The sequence below is a fragment of the Urocampus carinirostris genome, chromosome 5 (assembly GCF_059441175.1).
Source record: "Urocampus carinirostris isolate Australia breed hairy pipefish chromosome 5, RoL_Ucar_1.0, whole genome shotgun sequence".
Classification (NCBI taxonomy): Eukaryota; Metazoa; Chordata; class Actinopteri; order Syngnathiformes; family Syngnathidae; genus Urocampus; species Urocampus carinirostris.
The window spans coordinates 36,633,265-36,656,019 of NC_142353.1; the positions used below are offsets into that span (position 1 = coordinate 36,633,265).

Here is a 22,755-nt window from a genome sequence, read left to right on the forward strand (position 1 = left end):
CCATAGATAAGGCGCACCAGATTAAAAGGCGCTACAATGGGAACGTCGACAAAACAGTCAGATGATTCAGTCGAACTTATTACCCCCTTACATTCCCAAATATTGCAAAGAAGCAAATACGTGTCTCAGACACGTGTGGATACGGTGTCCGTACGATGTCACTCAAATGCATCGTTTCAAATATCATTCGGAAGGTTAAAGTCTTGGAATTCAAGAATGCCAACCATTCCTTAGTTTCTATTTTCTTTTTCGCTTGCAACTTTACTGTGCATATGACAATAAACACTTGGAATTGAGTTGAATTTAAAAATAGACACTCCATTCCATCCGTTATCTGCACCGCTTATCACAGAAACATCGAGTTCAGTCTGAAACAAGATACTGGGAAAATATATAGCCAGGGTAGCTCACCGAAGTCGTTGTGTTCAATAATAATGTGCAGCCATGATCCTCTTATATCTGTGAGTTTAGTAAATCCAGGAGAATAAAATATTTACAAATACAGAATAGTAAAAAAATGCCTTCTGTATGCCGTCAAACCACGTGCTATACGCATTCATCTTTTTCGGCCAATTGCAGGCTTTGTTTTGCCGCTTCAGCCAATGCCAGCCTGTAAATGATAAAAAGGATCCGCCCCTTGACCTCCGAATAACTTTAGCCAATAGTGATCGATTCAACTGATGATTGACACATTGGTTAGCCAATGAAATGCTGGTAAATAAATCCCAGCATACACCATGGACTACTTGGCGTTCGGGGGAAAATCTAGTCGGCGGCTGCAAGTTAGTTTGAAGACTTTGCGATTTAATATTGAGCCATACATAAGGCGCACTGTATTATAAGGCGCATGGTCAGCTTTTGAAAAAAATTAAGACTTTTAGGTGCGCCTTATAGTGCGGAAAATACGGTACATTAAAAGGACAGTGTTTTATTATTTGGCCACCAGATGTTGCTGTCTTGTGTAGTGAAACCAATAACGAAAGCACAAAGAAGAAATAAAACTATGGAGACTCAAAATGGCTTTCTGAATACTTTTTGCTCAGGCTTTTGAGAAGAAAAGGGGAAAGCAAAAAGGATAAAAAAGGCAGGAAACTGAGAAAAAAAGTAGAAAAAAGGGAAAGGAGAAAGAACAAAAAATGAAGAACGGAAGAAAAACACATGAAAAAAGAGAAAAGGAGAAAAAAGCATGAGAAGGGAGAAAGAAAAATGAAAACATGGAAAAAAGAAAAATAGAATAAAAAAGAGGAAAAAAGTTAGAGAAGCGAGAAAAAGGAGAAAAGACAGATCGAAAACAGAAAAAAGAAAGAAAAAGAATAGAATGCAACACCAAAAAGAAAAAAAATGAAAAAAATGGAAATTGACTTTTCATTTTAGAGAACCGGCTTCTTTGGCTTGGCTCTTTCGGCTCCCAAGCGGCTCTTCAGATTTTTTGTGTTACTTTGATCCATGAATTACAAATGATTATGTGACATAAATATACCAACAACTTAAATAAAGCAAAAGAAAAGAAGAAAACAAAGACAAAAAGCCAAAAGATACTAAACAAGGAAAATAATTAAATCAAAAAAGGAAAAAAGCAAGAAAAAATAGGTTAAAGGCTAGCCCAAAAGAAACAGAAGAATATAACAATAAAAGAAAAGAGAAATGAAAGAAGCAGAAAAAATGAAGAAAAAGAGGAAAAAGCAAAAAACAAGAAAAAGAAAGTTGAGAAAAAAGAAACAAAATAAAAAAAATAAAAAAGGTGAAACGAGGAACATAAGACTTAAGGTGGAAGTAAAAGATGCTGAAAAAAGTAACAAAAGAAGAGAAAAAGGAATAACAAAATACAAAGAACAAAAACAGGGGAAAAAAAACAAGAAATAAAGAAGGAAAAAAAACGGTTTTTGGGGTCCCTTCGATCAGTACGTTACCAATAATAATAAAATATTATGCACAAAATTAATGCCTTTAAAAAAAATCTACTATTCTACTAAATCATAACTCATTTAAACTTTAAACCTTTTTACACCGGGCAACTTTAAATTCAATAGACCAAACCAAATGTCAATTTCAATCATTGACTTTTCATTTAAACAACAAATAAACCACATAATACAATAATAAACAGTTAAAAAATAAAATTTAAATAGAAGCTAATCGAGAAACACATCCCTGAAAACACAGGAAACATAAATTGCATTTGATATGCCCCTCTGAGGGCTCCCGCACCCCCGCGACCCTACTGAGGACAACGGACGGATGGACGGATGCCCCCCTGAGACTGGTGACGCCACTGTATAAAATACGAAATAAAACATACTTTCCAAACGCTGTTTTTTATATTTAAAATCGAAACATTTCATGAATCATGACGCACAGCATTCATTTATGCCATAAAATATTAAACATGTATCACGTATTAAAGCCCCCCCTTCACTATCACCACCGCCACGACCCCCCCGACGCTACGGCTAATGGACTGGTCCACGAACGCGCGCGCGCCCGTGCCCGCGTTACAAGAGAAGGCGGGAGCGAGTGCGGAGCTTCACTCGCTCGCCCGCTCGCTGGATGCTCCTCGCGCGCGCACGACGCGTGGAACGCGCACGTACAGACGCGCGCACGCAGGTAAGAAAATCACCTTTCTTTCATTCGGTCACGTGATTCACCTCAATGTCTGTTTATGGACGCGCGCGAATCAAGAAAACATAAATTTGCCAGAATTTCGCTCCCCGGCACGGACTTGACGATATTGCGTGAAGTGAACTTGATGAATAATGCGCATGTACACGTGACGACGCGACAAAAATAAATTAAAAAAAATAAATATAACTCGTGTGGGTTGATAACAAAAAGGCGCGCATGTAAGTTTGTCGCGACCGTGAACGCACCTTAACTCCAGCATCATCGTCATTGTGGCGATGATTGACGTCTGGGTGAGAATACAGTGGCGAAAAAACTCGCGTGGGGGGAGAGTGGGTGGGATTAAGGAGGAAAGAAGGATTTTATGTAACATTCGGTCACGCGCATCGACACGCACAGGTAGCTAACTATACACCAAAAATAACGGTAAAACCAACGGTGAGCCGTCAAGGCCGTCAAGGCCTGCAAGACCTTCTCTGCCGGCCTATAAAATATCAGAATCACGTTATGTTGATTATATTTTGTCCATGAATACTTATTAAATATAGCAATCCCTGGGTTCTCCCCGTTAATGAGGACCAGAACCCCCACGAAACGTGAAAATCCGTAAAGTAGAGATAGCCCTTCATTAAAGCCCCAAGGCTCAAATTACCTCAAGATGACGTCCTTCCTAATTGAGAGTATACCAATGTAACAAAACAAATATAGATCTACAAATAAAAACAAAGAACTACAGATGAATGAATGAATGGTCTATATCAGGAGTCGGCAACCCATGACACGCGTGCCAACAGTGGAAATGCGCATTTTTTTCCTGACATTTAGACATTTTCAGTATCCCACTGTGTTATTTAGAGGATTTACAGTAGCGCCCCTCCTCCTCTGCTTCATTGTGAGTGGCGCGGCGCCGAGGAGAGATCAATGTTTGAACCCAGCCACAGAAATATCGGCACATTATAAATGAACGAATCATGACAGCTCCTCCAGCGAGAAAATCTCGTTCTTTCGTGGACAGATGATAGGGGCTTTGTGCAAAAAATGGCCGTGCTGTTTGTGCATTATGCCTCGAGGGCATCGTACCTCGCACATCAAGTGTTACACGTCATTACAAAACGAAACATGAACATGAATTCAAGGATGAGTCTGACATGGCAGAGACATTAAAACGCGCTGTGTCCAGGTACGGCAAACAAACACCGACCCTGAAGACCTTTGTCACTGCTAAAACCACCGCCACTGAAGTATGCTATCACATTGCTCACTGCATAGCAAAGCACAGAAAACCATTTACTGATGGCGAATATTTTAAAGAAGCGTGTGTGTACGTGTATGTGTGTGTGCACGCGTTCCTTTTGTTTTGCTGCTGTTATTTCAAGTTTTGATATTGTCTGCAACAAGATATAAGTGATGAATGGTATGCTAGCTGTCCATATTACTTGTTTTTTGATTGTAGTTTGTAGTTGATGAAGAATGGTTGATTCTGGTTAATTCTTGTGGTAAAACATTATACAATAACGAAAATTGGAGGGCTTCTCCTTTAAGTGTACGAAAGTTATGTAGAGAGCTGCCGGCTAGCATAGCGGACCTTTGGGTTGCGCTAGGTCTCTGTGATGATACAAAATACAACCTTCATGAATGGAGTAGTTTCACACTGAGTTGTAGTTCTAGGTGATCCGTTTGGTAATGGATCTTGCGTTGCTGAGATACAGTCTCAGCAGGGGGGCCTTATTCTGTAGCCATAGCAGTTGTCTGGACCTGCAGCACTCCTATTGCTTTCTCTTGTCAGTCTCTTACCGGACCCGATAACAATCCACGGAGCACCCGGTGATGATCAGCATTTCTTTTTGCCCCCGCTGGCTGACTTTTCTCAGGTCTGGATTGAATTGCTATATTTCTTTTTAATGTAATGTGCTGCTAAAATACCAGCTAAACTGTAGCTGTGCTTCGGAGTTTTTTTTTTGGGTGGGTGGACATATTGTCTCTTTGACTGATAGCACACACCAGCCTATCACAGAAAGTCACGCCCACTCAACACGCACAGCCCTCCATCCCTGCGATAGCATATGCTGTGTATTGTCTGCTCGAGTAAGTGCACAATGAAAATCCGCAAAGTAGCCAAACCCTAATAACTAAACCACGATAGAGCAAGAGGTTACTGTAGAGCCGTTCAACTGTTCACAAAAATCTTTTACACAAATGATAATATCTAAAAATATTTAAAAAATAATATTAGGCAAAACAACTTGATATAAATAAATAAGATAATATACCAAATAAAAAAGACTTTAAAAATAAATAAATATTTGAGTGTGAAAATCCAATAAACACTCAACCAAAGGTACATGCAAGATGCTTCCACTGTCCTTTAAGCTTCAGTTCAACAACAGTGACGATCTCTCCCTACACCTCGTTCCGCATTTCAGGTTAAAGGTGCTGTCTCATCTCATCTCATCTCATTAGCTGCACCGCGTATCCTCAGTAGGGTCGCGGGGGTGCTGGAGCCCATCCCAGCAATCATCGGGCAGTGGGCAGGGGACACCCTGAACTGGTTGCCAGCCAATCGCAGGGCACACAGGGACAGACAACTCACTCGCTCATTCACACCTAGGGACAATTTGGACCGGCCAATTCACCTGAAATGTATGTTTTTGGAATGTGGGAGGAAACTGGAGTGCCCGGAGGAAACCCACGCAAGCACGGGGAGAACATACAAACTCCACACAGGAAGTCTGGAGCTGGATTTGCCGCCGTGCTGCCCCTAAAGGTGCTGTATGAAACTTAAAACTTTTCAACATGTTGACCTCATTTTCTGGCTTGTGTCATCATTGCAGCCTCTGTCGAGCTCCTTATGTTGCGCGTGCAAGTACGTGCATTTTTTAGGAACATTCGGATAAACTCTTTACAATGTGCTTCCCACTTACCCGTTCACACACCCTCACACACCGATAGCAGCATGAGGTGCTATCCTAAAAAAAGAGCAGTCACCTGGTGCATCATTCTCCACAGCAGGGGTGTCATACAGGCGGCCTGCGGGCCGGATCAAGCCCGGTAAGGGATCGAATTTGGCCCGTGAGACAAGGTTGAGGGAAGCGCAAGAGAAAAACGAGCTGCAGGTCGAAATATGTTCACCTGATGTTGCCAAAGCCATGTGCCGATCACAAACGCTGTACTTGTATTTCTTTCTCTCTCTCTCACTCTCTCTCTCCCTCTCTCTCTTTCTTCCTCCCTTTCTCTCTCATTCTCTATTTCTCTTTCACCCTCTCTGTCTCTTTTTTTCTCTTTCTTGGTTCCTCTTTGCCTCTTTCTCTCTTTGTGTCTTTTTACCTCCTTTTGCTCTCTCTTTCTTTTTCTTTCTCTCTTTCTCTTGCTTTCCCCTTCTCTCTTTTTCCCCTTCTCTCTTTCTCTCTTTGTATTTCTCTTTTGATGTCGTTCTCTCTCTCTGAAAAAAGTATCTATCTATCTATCTATCTATCTATCTATCTATCTATCTATCTATCTATCTATCTATCTATCTATCTATCTATCTATCTATCTATCTATCTATCTATCTATCTATCTATCTATCTATCTATCTATCTATCTATCTATCTATCTATCTATCTCTCTCTCTCTCTATCTCTCTCTCTCTCTCTCTCTCTCTCTATCTCTCTCTCTTTCTATCTCTCTCTCTCTCTCTCTCTCTCTCTCTATCTATCTATCTATCTATCTATCTATCTATCTATCTATCTATCTATCTATCTATCTATCTTTCTTCCCCCCTCTCTCACTATTTCTCTTTTTATTTCTTTTGTTTCTCACATGCTCTCTCCCTCTCTCTTTCTCCGTTTCTCTTTCTTTGTCCCACGCTCTCTCTTTTTCTCTCCCTCTCTTTCTTTTATTTCTTTCTCTCTCTTTTTCTTTCTCTCTAGTCCGGCCTACGAGAGAATGTTTGTTCTATCGTTTGGCCCCCGAATTAAAATGAGTTTGACACCCCTGCTCCACAGGATGTGCTGCATCCAAATTTCATTTTGGTAGTAGGCTAAAATACTGTAGATACATACAACATATGCTGTGTTTAGTATGGGGCTAATGTAAGGCTTTTAATCTTTGGGGTCTCCTGACACTTTTATTTTTTTGGTCCAATAGGGCTCTTTGGACATTTTGGGTTGCCACCCCGCATTAGAAAAAAAACATTGTGTCCTTATAACTCAAACACAGATTACGTGCTTGAGTTATGTTATCATTACCGCATGTTGTCGCTTAGTCGGGGAAAGCAGAAATTCTGCCCAACCTACGAAAAGGCTGGCGGCTTATCTGCGAGAGCAGCAGGGGGGCTGACGAGGGGGCGTGCGGGGGGTCCGATGCAGGAATAAAAGTGCAGCCATGTTGTGCATGTGCTGGCGTTTGTTTAATTTAATGGAGGACTCAAAATAATTCCCGTGGAGTATTAAAATCATTGACTTAATTGACAGACGGTGAAACATATTTGCCTGCTTGTAAGCGGCTGCTTAGGGCCCCGAAACCACTAGGGGGCCCCGAGAGTGGTTCACTTTTTGGTGCCAACATTGTCACTTTGTGTGTCTACTTAAAAAAACTTCCATAGGAATACAACAAAAATACTACACGATCACTACAAAACTATATATTAAATACAGTCCTTAAAAACAGGAACCTCATATATTATTTTGCTTTCATTCTGAAAATAAAGAAAAAAAACAGTATAGAATTACTACAAAAATACTATTACAGTAATACTATATTACAAAATACTTCAAAATTATTTACTCGAAGAATACTACAAAAAGACAGTAATATTACAAAAATGCTGAAGAAATATGACAAAAAATATTAACCAGAATAGATGGTAGACCCAAACGCGTAACGTTTCACACAAAGCTTTGTTGGAGAATCGAGGAAGTCAGGTGCAGGGAAACAAACAACAGCGATGGCCGTGTTCGCTGGGCAGGAGGAGCAAGGAGCTCACGCGATCGGAGCGTGGTCAATGTGCAAAAAAACGGGTCAAGTAGCCGAAGCGGGAGATCGGAGCGTGGTCGATGGACAGAACGGGTCAAATAGCCGGAGATGATCGGGAAGTCAGGGACAGACGAGCAGTCGGGGGAAAAAACGGCAAATCAATCAAGTCAAAAGAGTTTGCCGCTGTCGCCTCTATCTCGGTGTCGTTTTTTTTCCGTTGCAAACGAAGCGAGCGGTTTGATGCTACTGTGCGCATGCGTCTGCCGCTTGGGGATTTCCCATCATGCATCATTCCATGGTAGTTGTGTAGTGAAAGGAAGTCCGTCTCTTTTTAGAGAACCGGCTTTTTCGGCTCACTTGCTTTGATGCATTATATTATAAATGATTACGTTGTATAAAGAAGTTCAGAAAAAAAGGAAGAATTAAAGGAGAAAATGAAAAAAGACAGGTTTGTGGTTATCCCTTTAATCAGTATATCACCAACAATAATTTAATGCAGAAAATGAATTCATGATTTGAATAAGAAAATGTATTATTCTACTTAATTATATTTGCATGTATTTTTTCCTTGCACAGTGAATGTCCAAGCGACTTCATATTTGAACTTTTTTTTATAATTAACCTCATTCATGTCGAGCAACTCAGGATCTCACAACAAAATGTTAATTAACAATATACATGATTTAACAAGGCAGCACGGGGACGCAGTGGTTAGCGCGTGTGCGGCACAGTTCTAAGGTCTTGGGAACCTCCTGTGTGGGTTCAAATCCAGCTACCGGACTTCCTGTGTGGAGTTTGTATGTTCTCCCCGTGCTTGCGTGGGTTTCCTTCGGGCACTCCGGTTTCCTCCCGCATTCCGAAGACATGCATTTCAGGTGGATTGGCCGGTCCAAATTGTCCCTAGGTGCGAATGAGCGAGCGAGTTGTCTGTCCCTGTGTGCCCTGCGATTGGCTGGCAACCAGTTCAGGGTGTCCCCTGCCCACTGCCCGATGATTGCTGGGATGGACTCCAGCACCCCCGCGACACTACTGAGGATAAGCGGTGTAGCTAATGAGATGATATAACAAAACACATGTACAATATGACATGTTAAACTACATAAACACGTTTGAAAAAAATATGGTGTAAGATTTTTTTTGTATTTTGTAATGGAAAATCCGACAGTTTGTAAGGGCATGGAGCCCTGGAGCTTGACAGGTATGCGCTTTTCCCATTGAAGATTAAACTTAATAGCATCTACTTCGGAAACCTTCCCATCAGGTCAATCACAACGGAGTAAGCCGATGACGGCAACCGTTAAAAAGACGGTAGAGTTTGGGTGTGCTCAAGTGCGTGTTGGGCCGAGATAAGCCTTGAGGGGACCATATAGACACAAGTACTGTTGAAATGTTCCAAACATAACCGAAAGACTCTCACACACTGCTGTAACAATCTCACGTGGCATCGACGACTGTAAAACCCCAACAATAAGTCATGTTCGCTCAAGCGCCATTAAAACACCGACACACGACTGAATCATCACAGATTTTTGTTTTAATGTTCATACACTCTCCTAACATTCCCAAGGGCCCTTAGCACATCTACACAGTACTAGATGTAAGATCGAGTCTATAGAAATCGAGCCGGACCTGACCCAGCCTACTGGTATAAAAGCCCAAACAAGCCCGAGTAAAGTAAACCTGAAGCTGCAAATAGATAGATAGATAGATAGATAGATATATAGATAGATAGATAGATAGATAGATAGATAGATAGATAGATAGATAGATAGATAGATAGATAGATAGATAGATAGATAGATAGATAGATAGATAGATAGATAGATAGATAGATAGATAGATAGATAGATACTTTATTTATCTCCGTAGGGAAATTCACACTTCCAGCAGTATCTTTGTGTTAAACATAAAATAAATCACTTCAAAAAATAAATAAATAAATAAGCAAAAAAACAACAACAACATAGACGTTCACCAATTTAGGCTATCCCAAATCCATGGGTATGTTCTCAAAACACACGTTGATTCTCAAAGTTTAGTACTCCACAGTCAAGAACAAAGGAATAATCCAATTTCTACCGCAACCTTGATGTGGAGCTCAACGAAGGATCAGATCCTTAATGGATTCGCGGTATGGGTAGATCGCCACTCGGATTAATAGTCCAAGGAATCGAGGAATTTTCCGAAATGCAATGGCTTTTCCAAAATATCTCCAGGTTCAAGGTATAGTGACATCAGAATAATGTCACTCAAGTAGAAACAAAATGTAGTCATCTACATAATTACTTGAGAAAAGTAAGTGCATGCAGTGTCGATCCTCCACGAAAGATGAACCAACTCCCCTAAAAACAGCTTGAGAGAAGCCTGGCCCAACTAAAATACTACAACATGTTCTCACAGGGAAACCTACTGAAACATTCTGACACTCGAGTCAGGTCGATCTTACCTCTAGTCTCTTTTTAGGGCTCTCTTTATCCACTCTTCCATAAAGGGCAGATTTATGCAGAGTATGACTAATAGTTGTCTTACGCACAGATTTTCCCAACTCAGCTGTGTGTGCCTGAAGTGATCATGGGTCTCTTGGTTGCTTCTCTGATTAGTTTTTTTCCTTGTTTGGGCCGAAGGTTTGGACTTAGGTTATGATAGGTTTGCTGTGGTTGTATGCTCTCTCCATTTTTATATTATTGCTCGCACTGTGCTTCGGCAGATGTGTTAATTTTGTGGAATCTTCTGGTATCCCATTCCTGGTTAATACCTATACACAAGGTTATTCCTGACCTACCTGGTGTGTTCTGCTGTCTTCATAATGCCTTCATAATGTCAAGAACCGGAACAGGAGGAGAACCCAAATGTGTGACGTTTCTCACACAAGCCTTTTATTTTACGGGAAATGGGGCAGTCATGCTGTTAGGCAGCAGTCTGGCATGGAATGACAGGAACCAGAAGCTGACGAGATCGATACCAATTGCCCGAGCAGATATCGGACGGATGGGGTCGATACCGGAAAGTACTGGACGGACAGGATTGATATCAAAACCGGATATCGAAATTAAACAGAACAAAAATAGACGGGAACGATACCGGACAGGAAACACAGACAGGAAACCGGACAGAGTCGAAACCTACGTCTTGCTGGGCAGAGGTTCGTTGACGGACTGACAAAGAGTGAGTGAGAGCACTGAGCTTAAATAGAAGGGAAGCCAATCTGTCAACAAGCTGCAGCTGGGCAGGGGCCAGTTGGGCGCCATGGCGACCATGACACATAATGCTTGGCTGATGTGAGAGAACAGGGGGCAATATTTTTACAACACCTACTTTTCAGTTTTTTCATTGTAAATATATTCATAAAAGTTGAAATAATTTGGTTCCACTTCACGATTGTGTCTCACAGGTTGTTGATTCTTAGAAAATATTTTCTTTTTTTTATCGTTTGAAGCCTGAAATGTGGCAATATGACTAAAAGTTGGGGTGGGGGAGGCAAAATGGTCTCTAGCACTGTATGTGTGAGAGGCACCTGGCATGAGTTTGTATGTGCTAGCGTACTATGTATTGCATACAGTATTTTAATAAGTACACGTGTACTTTTGCCTGTGCACGTGAACAGCTTCAAAATGGGTCATCCTAACCTGCTGACTCACGCCTTCAATTTGATGACTCGAAGCTTTTTACAATTGCTGTGAAATCTTCCCGAAACCCCCAAATATTTTCATGTTAGGGTGCGAAGATGAGGACCATGTCCCGCGACGCTTTCAGGGAAGTTTAGGAATTTTTCGGCTCCTCGAGCATCAGCGGAATGCTGGCAGATAGCAGCCCGGTTGCTAGGAGACAGCCGGCAGCACTCCACCAGTCAGCCGGCAGCTGACTAAAATAGAACCTGCAGCTTTTACACGCAAACAAGCCAAAAGCACACTCGCATATCCTACGGGTAAATTCCTACATTTCCCATAATGCATTTTTCCAAAACATTGTAACAAAAAGCATGAAAAATATTATTTTTGTAATTTCTTCGGACCAGGCGAACATATGAGTATGTGTAGAAAAGAACCGAGTCTCTAGGTCAGGGGTGTCAATTTTGAGGTCCGCGTGCCGGATCGGGCTGGTCAAGGGTTTTATTTCGGCCCATGAGATAACACCATGAAGCACAAGAGGAAAAAGAGCTGTAGTTTGAAATATGTGAACTTGATGTTGCCAAAGCACGGCACCAGTCCCAAAGCAACAGTAGCTGTGTTTCATTCTTTCTTTCTTTCTTTCTTTCTTTCTTTCTTTCTTTCTTTCTTTCTTTCTTTCTTTCTTTCTTTCTTTCTTTCTTTCTTTCTTTCTTTCTTTCTTTCTTTCTCTCTCAGACTCTCTCTCATTTTCTCTTTTTCCCTCACTCTCTCTCTCTCTCTTTCTCTTTTTCTCTTTCTCTCTCTCTCTCCCTCTCTCATTTTTATCTCTTTCTCTATCTCTTCCTTTCTCTTTTTTCTCTCTCTCTCACGGACTCTATTTTTCCTAGTTTTTCCTCTTCTCTTCTCTTTGTCTCTTGTTTTCATTTGCTTTTTCTCTCTGTGCTTTTCTCTCTTCCATTATAAATCCAGACTATTTACCATTTACCATTATCTCTCTTTTTTCCCTCTCTCATTTCTCTCTATCTTCTCTCTTTTCTTTCTCTTTCTTACATGCTCCATTTTTCTTCTCTCTCTCGCTTTTTCCTCTTCATTCCTCTTTTTCTCTTGCTCTTTCATTCGCTTTTTTGCTCTCTGTTTTCTTTTCATTTATCTCTCTTTTATTTTCTCTCTCTAATTTTTCTCTCTTTTCTTTCTCTCTCTGTCACTCTCTCTCTCTTTTAAAGGCTCCATCTTCTTCTCTCTCTCTCTTTCCTCATCTTTCCTCTTTTTGTCTTGCTCTTTATTTCTCTTTCTTTCTTTCTTTCTTTCTTTCTTTCTTTCTTTCTTTCTTTCTTTCTTTCTTTCTTTCTTTCTTTCTTTCTTTCTTTCTTTCTCTTTCTCTCCTTCTTTTTTCTCTTTCTTTCTCCCTCCTACTTATGAACGAGATCTTCCGTAAGTTGAATTTGTCTGTAAGTTGCTTCAGTGCTATATTGTGTATGTTTAAGGTTTATATAAGTATGTTTAATGCTTGTATAAGTAACCTATATTGTTTTGTACTAAAAAAACATTTCAAAAATAATATGTTCTATAAAAATAGATAAATTTAAGTTTAACTTACTTTTGGAAGATGAGCTTCAAGAGTTATGTGACTTCCGTGGTAGAAAGTGGCTGGAAAGAAAGCGATCCAACCATTTTCTCAACCGCATCAAGCTTTCTTATTCCACTTTCATTTCAAAAGAAACGGCTCGCCTCTTCTTACACTTTACACCAACCATATTTTAATTAAACAATAAAAATATCAAAGTACTTAGCATGCTGGAGATACAGTATAGAATGTTTACACGCGAACTAGGAAGAAGAAGCCGGATTTCTTCTTCGGGGTGGATGCTGGGTGACCTCTCACAGTGCCACACGCCGGTAGTGGCGGAAAGAAGCACTACAGTAATGTCTTGTACTATTTTTTGACATCCCGAAAAAATGTTCCTATTTACCGTTTTTCGTAAGTCAAATGGTCGTAAGTAGGGGAGCATCTGTACTCAATTATTTAAATAAACCAGCTAACGCATTCAGTGCCAAAAATGAATATATTTTCTGCAGATTGTTTGTGAATAAATGTGTTATGATAGATAGAGATAGATAGATAGATAGACAGACAGATAGACAGATAGATAGATAGATAGATAGATAGATAGATAGATAGATAGATAGATAGATAGATAGATAGATAGATAGATAGATAGATAGATAGATGGACAGATAGATACTTTATTCATCCCCGTAGGGAAATTCACACTTCCAGCAGTATCCTTGTGTTGAATATAAAATAAAAACAAATAAAGAAATAGAAAAATAAAATAAAATAATAATATGAATAAAATAAGCAAAAAAAACAACAACATAGACGTTCACCAATTTAGGATATCCCAAATCCATGGGTATGTGCTAAACGTCGATTCTCAAAGTTTAGCACTCCACAGTCAAGAACAAAGGAATAATCCAATTTCTACCGCAACCTTGATGTGGAGCTCAACGAAGGGTCAGATCCTTAATGGATTCGCGGTATGGGTAGATCGCCACTCGGATTAATAGTCCAAGGAATCGAGGAATTTTCCGAAATGCAATGGCTTTTCCAAAATACATCCAGATTCAAAGTACAGTGACTTCAGAATAATGTCACTCGAGTAGAAGCAAAAAGTAGTCATCCACAGAATTACTTAAGAAAAGTAAGTGCATGCAGTGCAGATCCTCTACAATTTTTTTTAGGTGCGATCTTACCTTTAATCTCTTTTTAGGGCTTTCTTCTATCCACTCTTCCATAAAGGGCAGATTTATGCAGAGTATGACTAATAGTTGTCTTACGCACAGATTTTCCCAACTCAGCTGTGTATGCCTGAAGGTCATCCAAAGTGATCATGTGTCGCTTGTTTGCTTCTCTGATTAGTTTTTTCCTTGTTTGGCCGAAGGTTTAGACTTAAGTTATGTATGCGCTCTCCATTTTTATATTTTTGCTCGCACTGTGCTTCGGCAGATGTGTTAATTTTGCGGAATCTTCTTGTATCCCATTCCTGGTTAATACCTATACACAAGGTTATTCCTGACCTACCTGGTGTGTTCTGCTGTCTTCATAATGCCTTCATAATGTCAAGAACCGGAACAGGAGGAGAACCCAAACGTGTGACGTTTCTCTCACAAGCCTTTTATTTGACGGGAAATGGGGCACGTTAGGCAGAAGTCTGGCGTGGAACGACAGGAAGCCAGATGCTGACGAGATCGATACCAATTGCCCGAGCAGATAGAGGACAGATGGGGTCGATACCGGAAAGGACTGGACAGACAGGATTGATATCAAAACAGGATATCAGAATAATGTCATTTGAGTAGAAGCAAAAAGTAGTCATCCACAGAATTACTTAAGAAAATTAAGTGCATGCAGTGCAGATCCTCCACGAATAATGAAGCCCCCCTCCCCCCCTGCATGAGAGAAGCCCTGGCCCAACTTAATGATTGACATTGAATGCCCGAACCGAGCCCAGGATCTTACCTCTACACCAGGGGTGTCAAACATGCGGCCCGGGGGCCAGATCAGGCCCACTACGGGATTGAATCCGGCCCACGAGACATCGCTCAGAGAAGTGCAAGAGAAAAACGAGCTGCAGGTCGAAATATGTCCACTTGAGCCTCGAACAAAGACACTGTACTTGTATGTGTTTCTCTCCCTCGCTCTCTTCCTCCCTTTTCCTCTCTCTCTTTTCCTCCCTTTTCCTGGCTCTCTAGCTCTCCCTTTTCCTCTCTCTCTCTTTTCCTCCCTTTTTCTCTCTCTCTCTCTTTTCCTCCCCTTTTCTCTCTCTCTCTTTCTCTCTTTCCCTCCCTTTTCTCTTTCATTGTCCCACCCACTCTCTTTTTCTCTCTGCTTTGTCTTATTTCTTTCTCTCTTTTTCTTTCTCTCCAATATACTAGTCCGGCCCCCGACAGAATGTTTGTTCTATCGTGTGGCCCCCGAGCTAAAATGAGTTTGACACCCCTGCTCTACACACTACTAAAATACTACAACATGTTCTCTTATGTTGTCGGTTATTATAATATGTATAGTAGTCAGCTGAAGTACCGGTAGTCTGAATAAGCATAATACTGAAAAACAAAGCTAAAAATTGTTCTGTTGAAATTAGTTTCCTGATCCGGCCCACCTTAGAACAGAAAGTCTGGATCTGTCCCCAGGGGCCGAACTGTGTTTGACACCCCTGCTTCCAAACATTGTGGAACGATAAAATACTAAAACATCTTTCTTTTTTTGTCTTTTTCCCTCCTTCTCTCTTTTGTCTGGATGTAAATTAGCCCGTTAGCTCGTTAGTAGCGGTCACTGCTCGTCTTCATGCCCAGGTCCTGAGACCGTGCAGACCTTCTTCTTTTCAGATTTACGCATAAACAAAGTGAAGCGTCTAATTTAGAAACAAATGCTGACCTTTACAGGTTTTTATTTTACGATGGGTGGGTTCAGGGTCTGTAGGATTAAAGAGGAACGGATCATCGTGAACTAATTGGTAGCTTAGCAACAGGGTTGGGTAGGGTTACTTTAACTGGATTACTTTCAATGACTTTTGGATTACTCCAATAGTAAATTTGCTAATAAAAGACAAAATAAACTAAATAGGAATGAAATGACTCAATTTTGTGCAGGCTTGGGGAGTAACGGAATACGCGGATCGGCAAAAATGATGTTGGCGAGCTGTTTGGATTTATTTTCATTTTGTTTCTGTCGCATTTGATGTTCGTTTTGCCGGAGATCAAAGAGATCAAAGCCAGGAGAGAAAGCTTACCACGTGTTGTGAGTCATTATTTCATTCATCTCATCTCATCTCATCAGCCGTACCGCTTATCCTCATCAGGGTCGCGGGGGGGCTGGAGCCCATCCCAGCCATCTCCGGGCAGTGGGCAGGGGACACCCTGAACTGGTTGCCAGCCAATCGCAGGGCACACAGGGACAGACAACTCATTCGCTCATTCACACCTAGGGACAATTTGGACCGGCCAATTCACCTGAAATGCATGTTTTTGGAACGTGGGAGGAAACCGGAGTGCCCGGAGGAAACCCACGCAAGCACGGGGAGAACATACAAACTCCGCACAGGAAGTCTGGAGTATTTCATTCATATTTAGTTTCTTTTGTCTTTTATTAGCATATTTGGTATTGGAGTAATCCAAAAGTAATGGAAAGTAATCCAGTTAAAGTAACCCAACCCAACCCTGCTTAACAATGATTTCTTTAAGTCAAATGTGACCACGGATTGGGTTGGTGATATTATGGGACGTTGGTGGCGCCACTGGCTGGTCTCTTAATGCATCAACGTGATATTCTGCTCTGGCTTATCGGTTTTCGTAACGATTGGTTGTTAGTGATCTTTCTCTTGAGACTAGCAGGAAGTACACGCGTCCTTTGTGACCTTGGACTAGTCAAATGTAAAGCTTTGTTTTTGCCCATAAATGCATCATAGCGACCTTTTGGGATTTTTTTTGGAACAATTGAATTAATTAGTAAATCGTTTTCTCAAATCTGGAATTTACGATAAAGATCGCTTTAGCCATGGTTAATTTTGGTTTGATTTTATGATATCAAGTATAAATATCTCCAAGATGGACAAAACTTGATCATTTGTAACTTTGGCAAAACCTGAGTTTTATAGTATCATCATTTTGATAAAGAACCCTCTGCAGCTCCGCCAAGTGAAGGGTGTCACGGTTGCCATGGTGCCCAATTGCCCCGCTCTTGTGGCGCCAGCTGCAGCCTGTTGACAGATTGGCTCCTTGTCAGTATTTAAACTCTGTCCTGTCAGTCCCCTTTTGTCGGTCCGTCTGCGAATCTCTGTTTTTAAATACGGTAAGTCCTTTTTCGCCTTTCCTGGTTTTTGGTCCCGTTTGTCTCCCACTACAACCTGTTTTGATCTCGACCACTTCTGCTCTCCCGTCCCAAATTACAACCTGTTTTGATCTCGACCACATCTGTTCTCCCGTCCCGAATAACCATCCGTTTTTGATCTTGACCACGTCTATTCTCCTCTCCTGGCTTTCGACTTGTTTCTGATCCCGACCACGTTTTTGCTCTTATATCCCGGCTACTGATCCGTTTTTCCATTCCCAACACCGCCACCGCTCTCCACGAAAGTCCCACTTCCGCGTTTAGAGCGACCTGCTTCCCGCGTCCAGCAATCCCCGGTTCTTGGGCGCAACCCCCTCCCTTTCTTCTAAAAAAACTTGTGAGAAACGTTATGTGAGTGGGTCCTGTTTCTGTTCTGGTCTGACAATGGGAGGTTTAACCACACAATAACCAAATAAACACAAATGGCCCTCTACATGATAGGTGCTGTCCAGAATGTGAACATTTTCTGCTTGCTGACGCTATTTTTGGTTTGAAACATCATTGTCGCTTCTGTCAAAATTCTTGTGTGACGACGAGCAAATACGTGCATTTCTCAGATGCGCTCGAATAAACATCTTTTTTCGTCTTTTTGGGGGTTTGGGTTGGCGATTGGACTTTATTTGAAACAGTCCTTTTCTTACTTTCACCATTTCCAGGCTACACTAACAGAAAACCGTGAGCAGGCGCATGAAATAACTTTCCCTCAAAAATCTTTCTATTTACACACTACAAAAATAGAACTACAGCAATACTATAGAAATGCAACTGCAGTAATACTCCAAAAATACTACTACAGAAACAACCGCTATTAAATCAATATTTGCTTGTGCTAGCCCACTTTAATTGCTCTGGCAAGTACCATCTAGCCATTCTTCGTCCTTTTCAAATTTAACAGGGGGTGGCACTATCACCTGTCATGAACCAGAACAGGATCAGGACCCAAACGCGTGACGTTACTCACACAAGCCTTTTATTTTACGGAATATGGGCAGCAGTCCGGTGTGGAATGACAGGAAGCCAGAGGCCGACGAGATCGATACCAATTGCACGAACAGATATCGGACATAGGGGGTCGATACAGTACAGTACAGGACGGGAGAGACAAGATTGATATCAAAACAGGATATCGAAATTAAACAGGACAAATGAGACGGGAACGAAACTGGAACCCGATATTTAACAGGACAAAACCTGAACAATACCGGACAGGAAATACCAACAGGAAACAGGACCGAGTCGAAACCTGCGTCTTGCGGGGCAGAGGTTTGTTGACGGACTGACAAAGGAAAAATGAGAAAACTGAGCTGAAATAGACAGAAAGCCAATCTGTCAATGAGCCGCAGCTGATGCCACACGGGCGGGGCCAATTGGGCGCCATGGCAACCGTGACACCTTGGGGAATTACCGCCCCCCTAGCCAATTAGAGTTTGTAAAAACGCTTTCCTCAAGCCAGCTAGAAGGCCCTGGTTTCACCAAATCGAAATCTGCCCGGTTCAAGCACCAGCTTTTTTGACACATATTTTATACTACAGGGCCTGCAGAACTGATTGTGAAGGCCTCCAGGTAGATATATAACCCTGGCCACAAGTAATGGCTAAAATGTGGTTGCTTGAAAATGAAAACACACATTTCAAAGCAACAGAAAGTATTTCAGTGTTCAAGGACCAAATATAATTAACATCACACGATTCAGATGTTTTTTAGGCCAACAGAGAAGGCCTTGCTGGCCCTGACGGAGATGAAAAAAAAAAAACCTTACACACTCACATGTTCGAGAGCCAGGATTACACGCACTTCACAGTCTCCCAAAACGAAGTGACATCAGCCCCCAGACGGCCGAGGACTCATGAATAATAGCTATAACTCATCCATATTTAATAAGTGGATCATGCATGTTTAACTAAGTGAAAGCATGGATCAATAGAGAAGATGAAAAGACAGGCGGGCGTCAATCAAAGTTCATGTTGTACCCAACATATTGTCTCTGAAGAGCGTGTGTGTGTTTATAACACAGGTAATAGACAATCTTTTGTTCTCTTCTGGAATGACGGCATTCTGGAATCCTCTCTTTGTGTTTCATGGGACCATCCAGAGCTGCAAGCCCATTGTGATGTACTTGTGTCTGTGTATCAGTGCGTATGTGTGTTGTTATATAGTATAGTTATAAGGATGAAGATGAGCACGGTTTGCCATGATCTTTACAAGTACCGGATTTTTTTTAACAGACCCGTTTCCTTGTGTTGCGAGCGTGTTCCTAGTAGCGTTTTGCTACCCTTCACAGACACGGTTTGGGATGAAAGTTATAATATTATTATTAAAGCTTTGAAAACTCTCTCGGTGTACCGTTTTTCTTTGTAAATATGTGTAACCATGTATAATATGTATTTGCAACTGTATATTTTTGGAATGTATTTATTTTAGAGACTTATTCTGATATGTTTTCCACGGGCGAATCAAAAAGAAGGGGTGAATACAACGGGGGCTGATGGGAAGTGGAGTAAAGGTGAGACGTGTTTGTGGACGCAGCGGACAATAGTGGATATATATTTTTCCCATCCTTACCTTTGGAAATATACATTTTTTTCTCCTTGGATTATTTTCAACGGGACCTGGACTCTGCGTCATATCTTAAGTACTGGTATCATTTTACGTTCAATTTGTCGGCTGTTGTTTTTGTACTGTGTACCTTATATTTAGTTACAATTGCGGGACTCAAAGTCGGGTTTTGGTTAATTTCGTGATTGTGTTACATGTTTTAATGTGAGCGCATGCGGCTTATATACAGGTGCGGCTTGTGTAAGTACAAAAGCGGTTATCCTCTTAAGATGTGGTGGGTGCGGCTTATAATCAGGTGCGCTCTATAGTCCGGAATTTACGGTACTTTAATAGAGGATTCGTCACGGACTGTTGAAACGATTTGTCGACTAATCAGATAAATAATGATGTTGAAGTAATGATGTGGCGATTGATAATTAACACAAAGAAAAATTGGTTTAATGAACTTTGACTTCTTTTGAACATATGCGGGCCGATACGAAAACGAAATAAAAATGCCCTATCTAAAACCAACTTAGCACAATGTGTCAAGACCAGAACGGAAACAGGACTCAATTGCGTAACGTTTGCCACAAGTTTTATTAAAAGAAAGAGGAAGTGCTGCGCCCACGATCCAGTGTTCGCTGGACGCGGGAAGCAAGTCGCTCTCGCATTTGGACTGTGATCCGAGCGCGGAAGTGGATCTTCCGTAGCAAGCGATGGTGGTGTCAGGGACGGAAAAACCGGTCGGTAGCTGGGACTGGGAGAGAAAAGCGTAGTCGGGTGGGAAAAGAGTCGTAAGCCGGGACGGGAGAGTGTCACGAACCAGAATGGAATCTCAGACCCAATTGCGTTTGTTTTAAAGGAATCTTTATTGGATTGAGCTGACAGAGCTTGTTTTGGAAGCCGATGGTTGTCAGTCGCTAGCAGCGTTGGACGGAAGGGCACTCCGTGACAGGTAGGCAGAATCGATACAGCTTAGCGGGCAGGTCGGCGGCCAGGGCAGGAGAGTAGATCTTAAACATGGGACAGAAACAGGTCGAAACAGGAGGCAGGCAGGAATCAAGCAGGAGAAGTCTTTGGTACTGGTAATCTGACGAAACACACAGAAAGACACAAGTACGGTCTGACAGTCCCCTCTGGGTGCTGACAGCTTAAGAGGGGAGTGCCGGCCAATCAGAGAGCGCGCTCCTGCGCGCCAAACGATTGCCCCAGGTGTCTTCATTTTGGCAATCATGACAGAGAGCAGACGTGGTCGGGATCAAAACAGGTCGTAGCCGGGAAAAAAGGGACAAGCGGGAGTCAGGGTCGAAAAAGGCTTGCCTTGTATAAACAGAGGTTCGCAGGCGGACTGACACAGGGGATTGACAGGACTGGATTTAAATAGGGACAATCATATCACAATGCTCAGTCAGTAGAGACATATATCAAAGAATCAAAGAATAAGCCTCTGTCTATTGTTTTAGGGACGGCAAATATATCAATTAAAATCTAGTAAATATTTTTCTATCCCTGTAAACTGAGAACAGGCTCACTAGCACCAAAACAGTAAACAAAACAAATATGTGCATTTTTTGAAGTACATCCAGTGGTCAACTGCTAAGTCTATAACAAAAGTACTCAACGATGCTCAACAGTTTAAAATGTTAAAAACTGCCGTTTGTTATTTTGTACGTTTTAACAACTGATGTCTGTTCTTTGGAGTGTATACATTTAATTTATAATATGTTTGTCAGGCAAAGTCTGGCATAACGCTCAAACTGTTAAAGTTTTAGGGATGGAGCCATGTGGCGGAAGCAGGAACTGAGGCATGGGGTGCTAGAAAAGAGGGATTGCTTTATTTAACGAAAGGAGGTAGAAAGTGACAAACATGGCTTCACAAAAAAATGGAATGTCCAAACACAACAAAACCAGAAACAAACTGAAAAATGCAAAAGGCAAAATAACAAAGAAACCAGAAACAAACACAAACAAACATATACGAAAACAAACACAAACACGAACACACAAGCAAACAAACAAAGGAACACAGATACAAACACAAACAAACTCATTAGAACAAACAAAGAAAAAGAACGAAAGAAAAACAGACAAACACACAAACAAAGGAACAATGGAAAAACAAACAAACACACAAACAAAAGAACACAGACAATCAAACAAACACAAACACAAACATAGGAACACAAACAGACACACAAAACAAACAAACACACAAATGCACACAAAAAAACACAGACAAAAACACAAACTCAAAAGAACAAATAAAAACAAACACACAAAGGAAACCAAATAAACAAAGAAACAAAGAAGAACAAACAAAGGAACACAGATACAAACACAAAAACACAAAAACAAACACAAACACATGCAAAGGAACAAAGACACAAACAAACACAAAAAACTAACCCAAGAAGCCGTAATTGACATACGGCAGGGGTCTCCAACCTTTTTTAAGCCGAGGTCTACGTTTAGTTGCTAATTAGTTCAAAAGGCCCCCAGTTTGATATGCATTTGTAAAATAACAACTTAACACCTTATTACTACCTTGTTACCATGTTATTACCAAGTTAATTATTTGAAGTAGGGTTAAATACTCAGTCAACCACTAAAAAAATAATTTCACTAGAAAATCACAATGACCCAGCACTGGTGAGCTATTCTCAGAACAGGTCTGTGGGTACCTCAGCAGTCCTCAGGGGGGCACCACGTTGGAGCCCCCTGGCTTACAAAATGACCTACACATACAAACGAGAGCAAACCTACGATAGAACTTCATATTACCGTAAATTCCGGACTATAGAGCGCACCTGATTATAAGCCGCACCCACCACATTTTCAGAGGAAAACCGATTTTGTAGCTACACTAGCCGTACCTGTATATAAGCCGCACGCGCCCACATTAAAAGAATGTATCACAAACACAAAATTAACCCAGACCGGACTGCAAGTCCCGCGATTGAAACCATATGTCGGAAAATGATACCGGTACTTAAGGTTTGACGCAGACCTGCAGAGTCCGGGTCCCGTTGAAAGTAATCCAAGGAAAAAGGTGTATATTTCCAAAGGTAAGGGTGGGGAAAATATATATCCACTATTGTCCGCCGTGTCCACAAACACTCACCTTTACCGGTCCCCACTTCCCGTCAC

The 22,755-nt window shown here is 41.3% G+C and overlaps 1 protein-coding gene across 2 annotated transcripts in view; it reads left to right on the plus strand.

Annotated features, from left to right (window-relative positions):
* Window positions 1-2,504: 2,504 nt before the first annotated feature.
* LOC148366196 (dematin-like) overlaps window positions 2,505-22,755 on the plus strand; it is a 36,993-nt gene continuing 16,742 nt past the window's right edge. For both annotated transcript variants that reach the window (XM_088336641.1, XM_088336643.1), the window contains exon 1: window positions 2,505-2,604. The gene's annotated coding sequence lies outside the window, so the exon portion shown is untranslated. The remainder of the gene's footprint in view (window positions 2,605-22,755) is intronic.